Source organism: Phascolarctos cinereus, unplaced genomic scaffold (genome assembly GCF_003287225.1).
Source record: "Phascolarctos cinereus isolate Bilbo 61053 unplaced genomic scaffold, phaCin_HiC Scaffold_4;HRSCAF=312, whole genome shotgun sequence".
NCBI classification, from domain to species: domain Eukaryota; kingdom Metazoa; phylum Chordata; class Mammalia; order Diprotodontia; family Phascolarctidae; genus Phascolarctos; species Phascolarctos cinereus.
Window position 1 is genome coordinate 680,933,023 of NW_027555847.1, and position 12,423 is coordinate 680,945,445.

General features: G+C 43.1%; 1 long non-coding RNA gene across 1 annotated transcript; it reads right to left on the bottom strand.

The window, feature by feature from the left end:
- Nucleotides 1–4,939: 4,939 nt before the first annotated feature.
- On the bottom strand, nt 4,940–10,437 carry LOC110223429 (uncharacterized). The gene is made up of 2 exons (XR_013486451.1): nt 10,071–10,437; nt 4,940–8,013 (listed from the first exon to the last, which is right to left on the bottom strand). It is a non-coding gene; the product is annotated as an uncharacterized LOC110223429 (long non-coding RNA).
- Nucleotides 10,438–12,423: the final 1,986 nt, after the last annotated feature.

A 12,423-nucleotide genomic window follows, 5' to 3' on the forward strand; every position in this document is an offset into this window, starting at 1 on the left:
AGTGTGGCCCTTTGACTGGGTCCAAACTTCACAGAACAAATCCCCTTAATAAAAGGATTTGTTGGGGGCAGCTAGGTGGTGCAGTGGATAGAGCACCAGCTCTGGATTCAGAATAACCTGAGTTCAAATCCAGCCTCAGACACACAATACTTACTAGCTGTGTGACCCTGGACAATTCACTTAACCCCATTGCCTAGCCAAAAAAAAATAAAATAAAATAAAAAGATTTGTTGGGGTTGTTTTGTAAAACTTGGTCTTAGTCAAAGGGGTGCACTTAAGGACTTAGAGGGCCACATGTGGCTTCTGAGGTGGCATGTTCTGGTGCTAAATAAATGCTTACTCCTTTCCTTTCCCATTTCTTCTCCTGGGCACCCCCCGACACACATTTTCAATGTTTCCTCTGGAGGGATGCTGAGAATGCAGCAGAAGAGGAAGATAAATTTTAATGAAGGGTTATTGATTATTGAGACAGGTAAGTAGCCCAGTGGATAGAAATGGTGCCTGGAGTCAGGAAGACCAGAGTTGAAATCCAGCTTCAGATGTATACTACTGTGTGACCTTGGGCAAGTCACTTAGGCTCTGTTTTTCCTCAGCTGTAAAATGGTGAAAGTAAAAGCACTTACTTCCAGAGCTGCTGTTAAGGAACAAATGAGATAATATTTGTAAAGCACTATGCAAGCTATTCTTGAGTCCTTTGTGTGTTTCTGTCATCACCTATGAGTGCCTATGAATCCTTCAGTCGTCTGCATTTTCTGTTTGTTGTTGTTTAGCCATTTTCAGTTGTGTCAGACTTTTCTTGACCCCTTTTTGGGGTTTTCTTGGCAAAGATACTGGAGTGGTTTATTCTTACTGGTGCTTATTTCTTTTTTACGGAAGAGGAAACTGAGGAAAACAGGGCTAAGTGACTTGCCCAGGGTCACACAGCTAATAAGCATCTGAGGTCACATTTGAACTCAGGTCCTTCTGACTCTGGACCTGGTGCTCTATCCACCATGCCACCTACCTGTACTTTCTGTAGGATAAAATAAAACCTTTACTGAATATTCATGTTACCTTGAACACCTGTAGTTTCTAGAGACCAACATTTGTGAAAGCTTAAATTCATATGCAAGCCATATTTGGAAATTTCCCTAAGTAAACTTTGAATGGAGGGGAAAAGGAGCCTTAGTGTCCTTTTGGAGTTAGCCCCAAGATCATACCTGGCTCATATGAGTGACCTCAAAGATGGGGGAATGGGCCATAGGTTACACTAGTGTTCACACTTGGAACCAAGAGAATACAAGAAAATTCAGGCCTTACATTTACCTCCCCCCCCCTTCCCGCCCACCTATCCCCCACCATCTTACCTGCACCAGATTCTGAAGATCTGCTCGGGACTGTAACTCTGCTGGGGCATTTTAGGACAGTGCTTTGTTCTGGAATACCCAGAGCTTTCTCAAAGGACCTTCCTTTCCCCAACTCATCTACCCACATAATTCTTTCTGGAGACCCAATACAAAATCCTTTCTGATGCTTCTGAAGATTTCCACAGTGATTTAAGGAGAATATTTTAATAATTCCTATTTATCCCTCCATATTTCTGCCTCCAGGCTTGCTTGGCTTCCTTCAAATCTCAGATAAAATCCCATCTTTTGCAAGAAGCCTTTCCCAATCCCCGTAAATGGAAGTGCCTTCCCTCTGTGGATCTCCAGTACGTCCTGGCTGCATCTTGTTTGCATGTTATCTGTCCCATCAGAATCTGAGCTCTTTGAGAGTTGGGACTTGGAGCAACCTAGGTGTCACAGTGGATAGAGCACCGGCCCTGAAGTCAGGAAGACCTGAGTTCAAATCTGACCTCTGATTAAACACTTGACACTTACTAACTGTGTGACCCTGGGTAAGTCACTTAACCTCAATTGCCCCCCCCAAAAGAGTTGGGATTGTCTTTTGCCCTTTTGTATCCCCAGCACTTAGCCCAATGCTTAGCATAGAGAAGGTGCTAGCTGCATAAATATTTGTTGACTGACTGCTCTACAAAGCATTTATTCTCAGCAACAACCCTGTAAGGTAGGGACTACATGTCTAATGATCCCCATTTTATTAATTGCAGGCTCCTTCTCCAGTTTCTCATTGTGGTGTGATGAAAAGTCCAGGGAATCTGAGGCTTTCCCAGCAGGATTTAAGCTCTGATGGCTCCTACCGAACTGGAAAGGTTCAAGGACTGAGTGTCTATTGCTTAGAGGACCTGACTCCCTAATTTGGGTGAGGCTGAGTTCCAGACCATTGGACGCCTGGTGATGAAATTTTTTTGGTCACAACAACTGGGGAAAAAACTCTTTTCCTAAGGTGGTAGAGGAGTTGTAACCTATAATGGTGGCAGGAGTACCATCCCAATGAAAGTGGTAGCTCTGGGATTGTAACTCAGGTGTCCCAATTCCCAGCCCAAGGCTCTCTGAACTGCTCCACATTGACAACAAACTATTGGTATACTGAAGAGCCCTAACCATTTTTTTAAATGACCCAAATTTTAAAAATTTAAGGGCAAACTGAAAATTCAATTCAATTGAATTGTCTAGACATTTAAGTGACTACAGTGGGCAAGGCACAGTGCTAGGTGGGGGATAAAATAAGGGTTGGGTAAATGGTTCCTCTAATCCAGGGGTGGGGAACTTGTGACCTCAAAGCCACCTGTGGCCTTCTAGGTCCTTGAGTGTGGCCTTTTGAGTGAATCCAAACTTCACAGAACAAATCCCCTTAATAACAGGATTTGTTCTATAAAACTTGGACTCAGTCAAAAGGCTACACCCAAAGATCTAGAAGGTCACATGTGACCTTGAGGCCACATCCCCACTCCTGCTTCTAAACCATTTCCCTTCTCAGACCTTTGTACTGCCCATTCCTCATGTCTGAAAAGACCCTTTATGCGTGGAATCTCTCACTTTCTCCTACTCACCTTAGGTTCCACCTTCTACAGACAGCCTTTCCTGAATCCAACACCCAACCACCAGCACTGTTAGTACCATCCCGCTCTAAACTTTTGTATTTATTGGGCACATACTTATAATATGTACCTGTTGTCTTCCCCAGGAAAATGTAAACCCCTTGAGGGTAGGGACTGTTTCATTTTGGTCTTGGTATCTTCCAGTGCCTAATGATATGCACTGGGCCTGGCACATAGTAGGTGTTTAATAAATGCTTGTTGATTGAATGCTTTTAAGAAACTTACAGTATAGTATAGTAAGGAGATAAAAAAAATGTTCACACTCATCTGGGGCCATTTCCCCAGATTGCACTTACATTCTGGGTCTCAGAAAGGTAGCTGCTACTCCCTTCATGGTTTTAGGATTACCATTTCTAATACCATTGCCCATTACCCCCGCCTTCTTGTACTTCCCATTGTAACCAGTCAGTAGACATCATTTAGCTTTTTAACAAAGGATGTTTGCTAAAAAAAAAAAAGGGATAGTAAGAATGGTTGATATGAAACATTTCCCTAGCCCTACAAAAGTTTAGGGCACACTTTCCCGCAAGTACACACAGGTCCATGAGAAGAATGAGTTCTAATTGTAATGACCACATGTGGCAAAAGGATAAATGTAACTCCTGTTGACTGTAGCTGTATGTATCCTTATTTGTCCTGGCTGTGTATCACTCTGCTCTGAGTTGGATACTTTTTCTCCTACTTGTCTAGTCTCTTGGAGGACCAACGTGGGGTGAAGGTGGGTCATACTCTTTCATCACTACCCATCGCTTACTGCTCTTTGATGTAGGTAGAAGGCTCCACCTCTTTAAAGTTATCCCAGTCCTGGAGTCCTCCACCAATGGACTTTTTTGACACTGGATCGATGAAATGTTGAAAATCTTTTGCTACTGTAAAGTACCCAGCCAGTCAACTAATAATTATTTATTTATCTTTTATTTTGTTAGAGGCATTGTGCTAAGGGATGGGCATATGAAGACAAGCAAAAATGTGGCTCCTGACTTCAAGTGAAAACTCACATTCTAATGAGACAGACAATATGCAAATAACTGTACATTCAAGATACATACAGTTTAAATGGAAGGTAATGTTAAAAAGGAGGGACCAGTGGCTGGGGGGCCTGGGAAATATCTCCTGCAAAAGGTGGGACATGAACTAAATCTAAAAAGAAGTCAGGAGAACTGAGACATGGAGGTGAAGTGAGGGGGCAGGACATTGTAGGCATGGAGCATAGCCAATGCAAATGCCTGGACTTCATTCAGGGATAGTGTCATGTGTATGTGTATGAATACCCGGGTAATAAAGTGCAAAGAGTATTGTATCATATCATATTATAAGATGGAAAAGGTAGGAGAAGGCTAGGTTGTTAAGTCAAACAAAAGATTTTCTTTTTGGTCCTAGAGATAATAGTGAACCATTGGAGGGGAAGGGAAACTTCTTTCATTAGACACAGATACTTTGGAGACGGCAAATAGTTTGTGTTTAATACCTGTTTGATTGATTAATTTTTTAGGTATGATGTGGGGAATGACTCAAAGGTAGGAGGAGGTAGGGTGTGTTTAGGGGTCAGAGAGTAGCTCAGTTTTACAATGAAAAGGGCACTAGATTTGAGTGTCAGACTGGGGATTCACTCTTAGCCCTACTAATTGCTACCTGTGTGATAATGGGGAAGCCCATTAACTCTATTTATACTCAGTTTCTTCGTCAGGATGAAGTTCCTTCATCTTCTTCTTCATCCCCTTATCCTAAAATAAGAGCACCAGATCAAATCATCACTACCATTCTCTCCTATAATCCTCCATGAAATAAAATTGTAAAGGTAAGTTGACATCAGATTGATTCTGGACCACCTTGAATTCTGGGTAAGAAAAGAAGGTTAACATTAAATAAGAAATGTTAAGTGGATAATGCAATTGCATCATTGGAAAATTTAACTCCTTTCAATTTGAAAAAGAAAAGAAAAGGTTAAACATGGTAAAATATGATCAAAATAAAAGATAATTTATTTTGAAAGTAAAGATTTCTAAAATCTTGCCTTTCCCTTTTATATTATGATAGATACCCATCTTTGGAGCTTCTCCTGTAACAACAAAACCAAATCTGAAGTTGAACAGAATCAATATCGAAACCCCATCTGAAAGCATTGGCACCATTCCACACCTGTAGTCTCCCACCTCTCTAAACAAGAGGAGGAGAAATGTGTTTTTCATCCATCTATTCCTTAGGCTTGAGACTGGTCATCTGAGTAGTAATTCATGGCCATGGCCCTCTAGCTCTGGGTTTACACGGAGTAGGTTACACCTTAGGGACTGACCCCACGTTAGTTCTTGCTGCCTCCCCTCAGTTGACTCTGGGCAATTGCTCGGTGTTGTTTGTTCATGTCTAGGTCTCCACAAATGCAAGTAGCCCAACCTCTTCGCTTCCATACCAAGGCTCTAGGTAACAATGGTATCGACTGGTGTTGTCCTTCAGTCTTTTTTCCGTGTTTGTGACTCCATTTGGGGTTTTCTTGGTAAATATACTGGAGTGGTTTGCCATTCCCTTCTGGCACATAGTAAGCACTTAAAAAAAATACTCATTTCCTTCCTTCTATTAGAAGGCATGCTCTGTGGAAGCAGGGATTATCTTTTTGCTTATTTTCCTATCCCCAGAAGTTAGCACAGTGCCTGGTACACAGTAAGCATTTAATAAATGCTTGTTGCTTACTTGCCTGTTGCCTCAATAACCCATGGTAATAGCAGAGAACAAGTCCAAGTTTGGGTCTTTTACTCCTTCATGACTTTGTCTCTTAACTTTCTTCCCAGGCAGAGACCACGTGGGTGGCTGGTTGTTAATTATTTCCTATTTATCCTCTAGGTAGCTAGCTTTGTATATATTTGAATGTCGGCACCCTCATTAGATTGTAAGCTCCTTGAAGGCAGGGACAAGTCTTTTGCCTCTTTTTGTATCCCAGGCACTTAGCACAGTGCCTGGAGCATGGTAGGTACTTTAATGTTTATTGATTGATTTCCTTAGAAAAGGGAAAAAGAAAAGCAAAGGTAAGCAAAAACTCTGCTCTCAGGATTTGAGGTGTGTCACGGATAACCACTGATATCTTCTGGGTTGGTGGGTGAGCCCTCTCACCAGAAGAAAAAAAGATAGGGAAAAGTTGAATCAACAAGCATTTATTAAGTTCTGGGCTAAGCCTGAGAAAGCATGGAAAGGCAGAAACAAAACAACACAGCAGTTCTGCCCTCAAGGAGCTCACCATCTAATGGGAGAGGCAATATGAAACAACTGTACAGGCAAAATACAGACAGGATAAATTGGAGATCATCATCAGAAGGAAGGTGATAATATTAAGGAGGATTGGGAAGGGGTCTTACAGAAGCTGGGATTTTAATTGGAACTTGAAGGAAGCCAAGGGAAGTCAGGAGGTGGAGATGAGGAGGGAGAGCTTTCCAGGCATGGGGAACAGAGACAGAAGGTTATATAGACAATGAGGTAAAACAGAGCACTGGCTCTGAGGTTGGAGGATCCACATTAGGTTCAAATTTCCTGCCTCTATGACCTTGGGCAGTCTCTCTGCCTCTCCACGCCTCAGTTGCCTCATCTGTAAAATGAAGGTGTTGGATTAGATGAACTCTGAGATCCTTTCTACCTCTAAGCCTATAATTCTATGATCCATTTAAATCCAACTTGAATTTATTAAGTGCCTGCTGAATACCAGGCACTGCTTTGGGTGCTGGGAATATAGAGTAAAAAAAGAAACAACAGTAGCCTGGCCTTTGAGGAACTCTGGTTCTTCATGTACATAGATAAACAAATACAAGATATGCACAAAATAAAATCAGTCATTTGGGTTGCTCCGTGTACACTAACAATTGGGGGGCATCAGGAATGGTCTCTTATAGGAGAAGACATCTGAGCTAATTCTTGAAGGGTGTGATAAGAAGTGTGATAAGAGATAGGGGAAGGGATGAGGTAAAGTGCTGGATCTGGAGTCAAGGAGACCTGAGTTCAACGTTCAATCTCAGACATTATCTGTGTGGCTCTGGGCAAGTCACTTAACCTCTGTCTGCCTCAGTTTCCTCATCTGTAAAATAGGGATAATAATAGCACCTACCTTTCGGTGTTGTTGTGAGGATAACAGGAGATAATACTTAAAAATTTTTTTTTTATTATTTTATTTTAATTTATCCACAATCATAAGCTTTTGAGTTTTAAATTTTTGTCCCCCTCCCTCCCCAAGATGAGATAATACTTTTAAAACCCTTTGCAAACCTTAGAGTGCTATATAAATTCTATGGTTATTATTATTATTATTGTTATTCCAAGCATGGAGGACACCGTTTATAAAGGTACAGAGGGAGGAGGTAGGATGCCAAACGCAAAGAAGAGGAAGGAGGTCGCTCCAGCCAGCTGTAGTTAGAGGAGTGAAGAAAAGTAAAGGGTAGGGGTGGGAGTGAGCCAGATTGGGAAAGGCTTTAGATGTTGAAGAAATTTCAATTTTAAGCTAAGGGCAATGGAGAGCAGCTGATGTTTCTGAAGGGAAGCGACAGGGTCAGAACTGTGAAGAGCTACATTAGGGAATTTAACCACTTTTAAAAGTCTTCCCACACTGCCAATACCTTCTGCTGAGATTACTTTCTATTTTCCCTGTATATTTCATGTGAGGTGTATGGGGTGCTCAGGAAGAACCAACAGCTCTGGTGGGAGGGCTTTGCTGAGCTCTTTTCAGGGCTGCTCATCTGCCTTGGTCTCCACCTTCACCCAACTCTCACCTGTGGCTCCAAGAAGCTGTAGCATGCCCAGGAGACACACCTTGGTAAAACCTTCTCAGCAGACGGGCTAAACCAGGTAGAGGGTAACCAACTGGCCTCAGATCTGTAGAGTTGTCTACCCCCAAGCATGTGAAGACTTTCCCCGTTGAATGATCCGATGAGAACAATTTGTTCCAACGGCCATGTTCCAAACAGGTACTGTGCAGTGCTTAGAGCCTGGTTAGACATGGAAGATGCCAAGGTCATCTATTGCATCCTGGGCCACTGATAGTCATCTTGACTTTGAAGACTCTGGAAGAGAGAGAGGCTGATGACTTTGTGCAACTCTGCCTCACTTAAATCCAATTCACTCAAAAATCAAAACATCACCTGTGATGTTAATGGAACTCTTAGGAAAGGAAGGACAAGGGGCAGCTAGATGGTGAAGTGGATAGAGTACCCAGCCCTGGAGTCTGGAGGACCTAAGTTCACATCCAGCCTCAGACACTAGCTGTGTGACCCTGGACAAGTCACTTTGATAAGGATGGGATCTAGACCCCAAAAAGGAAAAACCCTGGACTTTCCCACATGACCAAATGTCCAGCATTTGCCTGAGGCTATAATTCATCAACTGGCCTTTCTTTGTCTCTACACCCAATCTCCCAATTCTCAGTTACCTTTAGCCTAGCCCTCCATTGTTTTACCTCCCCACTTCCCGTCCCCCCCCCCCCAGCCACTTCCCACCCTTAATCCTATCAAGGCTCTGTTCTCCCTCGGCAATGTAGTGCAGGTCTCTGGAGTTTTATTACTGCATAGACTACTTGGCTCCTCCTAGATCCCTCCCATAGTCTTTCTGTATATAAGGTCCATTTTGTCTCCATTAAGGTGCTCAGATTCTTACAATCTAGCCAATAGCTTATAGGTGCTCAGAATTCTTAAGAGTCTGGCCAATATGACGGATCTTTAATAAACCTCGTCTGGCTGAAAGGAGGATTCGGTGTCATGATTTTGGAATTGTGGCACCGCTAAACCTCTAGACCTCATCAACTTCACCCCAATTGCCTCAAAAAAAAAAGAAAAAAAAAGAAAACGAAGGACAAACAACGACAATATTTCTTGTGTGTATATAGCTATTTTCCCTAGTAAGACTGAGCTCTTTGGAGGCAAGGACCATGTCTTCAAATTTCTTTATCCTGAGTACTTAACACATAGTAATTTGATGTTATTCCCATTAATGATTAAACCAGTAAACTGATTTCTCACATCTAGTAAGTGTCTGAGGCAGAATTTGAACTCACATCTCCCTGACTCCAGGGCCAGTACTCTATTATACCACCAAAGGATCTGGGTTCAAATCACACCTCTTCTATTCCCTGTGTGATTGTGTGCAAGTTCCTTAACATCCTTGAGATTCAGGCTGGACTAGATGACATCTATGGAAAGGGATTCTCCCTCAGACAAGAGGCCGTCCGGTTTAAGAATCCCAGGCCTTGGATAAAAAGAAAGGCAAAAGCAAAGTCCCCTTTCTTCAAGGAGCTAACATTCTAATGGGGAGGGAGAGGAGAGCAGGGAGACCACAGGTGGATAACAAGGTACTTTGGGGCAAAACTAAAGATAGTCACCTTCCAGAAGGTGCTGGGGGGATGGGAGGGGTCCAATCTGGAAAGGCCTCCAGCTGGAGGTGGGAATTTGAGCTGAGCCTTGCAGGAAGCTGAGAAGCCAGAGGTGAGGAAGAAGAGAGCATTCCAGGCATGGAGGACAGCCAGTACAAAGTAATGAAGTTGGGACCTTGAGGATTAGCAAATAGGTAGTGTAGCTGGATCATGAAGGGAAAGAGATCAAAGAAGACTAGAAAGGTAAGAAGGACTCGAAATTATAGTAGATTTTATATTTGATCTTGGAGATAATAAAGGACACCCTAGAGTTTATTGAATAGGGGGTGGGGAGAGGTACATGGTGAGCCCCATGCTATTTTTTAGCCCCGAATCTGTTCTTTGATTTATAATAAGCATAACAAGTGCAAATGAGTTTCAGTGGTGTGGAGATTTTCCCCTAAACTGCACTGCATTGTCAAAATAATCCCTCCTCCCTCCCTCCTAACCCCCTACCAATCCCCACCCTGGAGTTAAATAGGATTTATTTATTTTATTAGCACTTTAGAGGCTGCAGGGCAATCTACATACTTGATCTCATTAAAAAAATTTTTTTTTTGCTACAGCCAAAAAAAGCTACCCCAGTCCCTGAATCCTAATCCAGAGATACCTATAGTGTTGTCCTCCATAAGGTTCCCAAGAGCACAATCTCCAGCCCCAAAGTTAGGTGGGCTGGTAGACTCCCAAATGATAAATAAGTACAAAACAAAAGCTCACCTTCCAGTAAGGTTGTTTGGGGAACTCCCATTACAAGATTAATCAGAGTCAAGCCTGGGAGGCAGCCGCCTTTTGGTGACCCGGTCACATCCCTGACCGGCTACTTTGTTCTGCAGTTTACTCGGCACCAATTCACACATGCTTTCCCATGTTTCTCTGCACTTCCCTTTTTTGTTGCTTCTTCCATCCCAATAATATCCCCTTACATTCGTCGCCCACAGTTTGTTCAGCCATTCTCCAGTCCTTGGGCACCGGCTTTGTTTCCAGCTTCAAGCAAAGGTTTATTTACAAAGCCCTGCATAGCTCTGAATGCCAAAAGGACCTTGAGCTGGGAGGCTTCAGAAACCGCGTGGCTGGGAAACCTCCGGCCGGCTCCCTGGAGGGCTCAGAGGGGGCTGGGACCGGGGGACATCATTGGAAGCGCTTCCCTCCTCCCAGAGAGCTTTCTGAGAAGCAGTGCCCCCGGGGCAGTGACCCTCGAGATGAATTTATGTTCCCCTCTGCAAGTCTTAACAGAGACATCTTTTCTCAAAAGACTACAGGCTAAGAAAGGAAAGGAAACAGAGCATTAAACGCGTTATTAAGAGGGATGTTATTGGTGAATTTGGGATGAATGTATTTGGAGGATCTAGGGACCCACTGTTTATTTGGGGAGGGATATATTTCTGCCGTTCATGTGACGGGTGAATCCTATTTAACAGCCTTGCGTTAAGAAATAGAGATTTGTGAATCAGGGCTGGACGACTTGATAAATCTTGTTTTTTTTCTGATAGATTTATGAGCAAACGAGAGAGCTGACATGTCAGCATAGGTTGATGCTTCCTCGTTAGCATGTGGTTGTCTTATCAATCATATTACCTCCTAGGAGGGTGACTTAGCCGCTATTCTCCCCTTCCTTCCCCTTCTACCCCTTAGCTTCCTGTTAGCCTTTTCCCGTTTTTGTCCATTGTGTGTAAAAAAGGATCGACAGACTTGGGGAACCTTAGAAGCTGGGCCACCCCGCGGGCTGGAAGCAGTCGTGGGGTGTATTTGTCCGATTCTTCCTTTGGCCTGGATGCAGAGTTCATTTGGTGGTAACGAAAGTAAGGGAAGACCAAAGAGCTTGTTTTTTCTCCTGTCTCTCTGGAACTGCTCCCCTCCGGCCCTCAGATAGGTAGCAGTCATGGGACTGTGATCAGTGAACAGATATTTATTCATTACTCATTGATACCTGCCTACTATTGGGAATGCTGTGGCCAATATGTACTGCCTCTTCAGTAATAAGCTAAGCAAGTTTAAGTTGGACTTGAAGGTTCATGCCCTGCTAAAATTACAATTTTAAAAGAAGGAGCCACGTCCTGGTCCTGGTCCTGGTGGCTAAAACCGGGAAAGGAAGGAAACCAGCATTTACCAGGAACCAGTATGTGACCAGGCACTGCCCTAAGGGCTTTACCAATAATTTCTTGGTTGATCTTATCAACAGCCCTGGGAGGTAGGTGCTATTATTATCTCCATTTTGCAGTTGAGGAAATTGAGGCAAGCAGAAGTTAAGTGACTTGCTCAGGGTCACACAGCCTGAGGCTATATTTGAACTCAGAACCTGTGGTCTCCTGGCCCAGTGTTCTATCTACTGTATCACCTAGCTGCTCATGGAGTTCGAATGGACCTTTGAATATAGAAAATCAGGGCTGGAAACTAGAAACTAAAATGTTGGAAATAGAAGATGCCTTAGAATCTAAACTCTGAGAAGATGGACTCTGAAATCCCTTCCTGCTCTGGAGCTAGGATCTAATGAACCAAGCAGAAGCTCTAGAAACTGAATGAGATTTCCAAAAGAAAAAATATAGCATGGGGTAGCTAGGTGGTGCAGTGGATAGAGTCAAGAAGACCTGAGTTCAAATTTGACCTCAGACACTCATTAGTTGTGTGACCCTAGGCAAGTCACTTAACCCCATTGCCTCAAAAACAAACAAATGAAAAAGTATAGCAAGGGAATAGGACCTAGAACGAAGATCAGGGGTTCTTCATGGAGGTCCTTAGACCTGGTTGTGTTTTTTTAATATTTTGATAACTATTTCAATACAATTGGTTTCCTTTGTGATACATTCAACAACAGTCCTCTGAGAAGAGGTCCAGAGGCTTCACCTGACTGCCAAAGGGGTCCATGACACAAAAAAAGGTTAAGAAACTGTCCTGTGACTTGTCAGAGCTGGGAGGAACCTAGAATAAAGAACATAGAGCGTCTGATGTGACAGAGTAAGAATTTATTAAATGCTTACAGTATGTGCAGGCATTGTGCTAGGGCCGGAGGATACAACACAAAGAAAAGATGTGTGCCTGCCTTCAAGGAGCTTATGGTCTTTTGAGGGGAATG